We start from the raw sequence: 2,471 nt of genomic DNA, 5'->3' as shown, positions 1-2,471 counted from the left end.
TGCTCCCTTCTGTTCACACTTGTGCTCCCTTCTGTTCACACTTGTGCTCCCTTCTGTTCACACTTGGCTCCCTTCTGTTCACACTTGTGCTCCCTTCTGTTCACACTTGTGCTCCCTTCTGTTCACACTTGGCTCCCTTCTGTTCACACTTGTGCTCCCTTCTGTTCACACTTTGCTCCCTTCTGTTCACACTTGTGCTCCCTTCTGTTCACACTTGTGCTCCCTTCTGTTCACACTTGTGCTCCCTTCTGTTCACACTTGTGCTCCCTTCTGTTCACACTTGTGCTCCCTTCTGTTCACACTTGTGCTCCCTTCTGTTCACACTTGTGCTTCCTTCTGTTCACGCTTGTGCTCCCTTCTGTTCACACTTGTGCTCCCTTCTGTTCACACTTGTGCTCCCTTCTGTTTACACGCGTGTGCGGCCTTCTGTTCACACTTGTGCTCCCTTCTGTTCACACTTGTGCTCCCTTCTGTTCACACTTGGCTCCCTTCTGTTCACACTTGGCTCCCTTCTGGTCACCAATCATAAAAGCGAGTAGCACACGACCCCTTAAAGAAACGAAAGCCCAGGAAGGGCGTGCCTTTCCTGTGGGTCCACCCTCCCCTGCCCCCTGGCTTGGACACCAGTCCGTGTGGCCTGAGCTGCTGAACCTTCTGAGAAGGCCGTCTGATCTTTCTGCCTTCAGAACCTCGAGGTCACACGTATGACGACGCCCCTTGGGCCTGTTGTGCAACGTCTCTGCACTCGGCGTGGCCAGCAGCACGCTGAGGCTCCCAGGCTCCTGGAGGCGGGTGCCCTGTGTGCAAGGGCTGTGTGCCACCCTGGAAGGCCAAGGACGCTCGACTTACCACCTGCCCACTGCTGGACAGGTAGTCCCAGATCTTTGCAGTGACGGCCTCTGCATTCAAGAACAGCACTGTGGATTCCTGCATGGACAGGCCAGGGTCCAGGGGAACACAGATTTGACATGCCCAGAGCTGCTCCCTTGGGCTCTGGGGCGAACAGGGCCATCCTTTCCCAGCGGCTCTCCACACTGGACCTGGTCCTCCTTGTGCTGGGCTCACAGCAGCTTTGTTTTATTGTCTCCTAGATCGCTGGCCGCTGGCGAGAGTGTGCTCTGGTGGGCTTGTGTGGACCACAGGGCTTCTGCGTGTCCTTCCAGCCCACCTGCGTCCACCCTGGAGGTGTCTGCTCTGTCCCCTGTGCAGCCTGCAGGAGCAGGTGGAGGCAGCCCCTTGATGGTGGGAAGGAGCCCTGCAGGAGGAGAGGCGTCCTCCGTCAGCATGCCTGGCTCAGCAAGAGTGGCCACAGGGGTCGCCACAGGCCCCCCGCAGTTCTGGGGCTGGAGGCCAGCGGTCAGGCGCTGGCCTGAGTCACCGTCCTGGGACACAGATGGCATTGTCTCACTGTCCTCAGGAGATGGGAGCAGGCACCTCTCCAGTCCCTGTGCAGAGGCCATGATCCCAGTTTCAGGGCTCTGTCCTCAGGGCCTGTCACCTCCGGAGGCCCCGTCCTTGCACCTGCAAACGTGGGAGGTCACAGTTGGGGGACCGGTGTGGAGAGCAGTTCTTCCCTCCCTCGCTCGCTTGCTCACTCTCCAGGGCCAGCCTCCCCTCGAGAGTCGCCCAGGACTCCTGTCTGCCCATGCGGCCGCCAGCTCCTTGCAGGGCCTGGGAAGGAGGGTCAGCGGAGCCCCCAGCCCTGTTCTGTCCACCTCGTGGGGCAGCCGTGGGCCTCTGCCTCACTGCAGGGTGCTCTGGACTGAGAGCTCTGTCCCCCAGATTCACAAGCTGACATCCCAGTCCCCGGAGGTGGTGTTGGGATGGGCCTCTGGGAGGTGACAAGATCCTGGGGCCAGAGCCCTCCTTTTTGGATTCTGGAGTTTGATGGAATTTAAAAGTGGGTCTTCCCACCTCAGGTCACCAGGTCACTTCCAATAATTCTAGCAATTTGTCCTTGCTGTGGTTTGGATGCGAGGGTCCCCCAACAGCTCACATGTGAGGCAAGGCAGGAAGGTCCAGAGGAGAAGTGACCCAGTGAGTGACGTGGTCCCCTGACGGGATCAGCTGGAGGCAGCTGGAGGCAGGTGGGGCGCAGCTGGAGGAGGAGGCCCGGGGGCGAGGCTTTGGGGTATATATTTGGCATCTGGAGAATGCAGTCTCTCTCTCTGCTTCCTGGTCACCACGTGAGTCACTTCTCTCCACCACACTCTTCCACCCTGATGGTCAGCCTCACCTGGAGCCCTGAGGAGTGGAGCCTGCTGTCTGTGGACTGGGACCTCGGAAACCCTGAGCCCCTAAGTAAACTTTTCCTCCTCTGCAATTGTTCTGGTTTGGGTCCTTTAGTCTCAGCAGCAAAAAAGCCGCCTAGAACAGTCCCGTTGTGTTTACTTGATGTTTAAACATACCTGGATCCAACCCCAGTGGCTGATGGCCAGTCTAATTCCAAGTTTCTTCTCTGGACAGCCCAC

This window comes from Callospermophilus lateralis, chromosome 5 (genome assembly GCF_048772815.1).
Source record: "Callospermophilus lateralis isolate mCalLat2 chromosome 5, mCalLat2.hap1, whole genome shotgun sequence".
In the NCBI taxonomy this organism is placed as follows: Eukaryota; Metazoa; Chordata; class Mammalia; order Rodentia; family Sciuridae; genus Callospermophilus; species Callospermophilus lateralis.
This window is presented reverse-complemented; position numbering follows the sequence as displayed.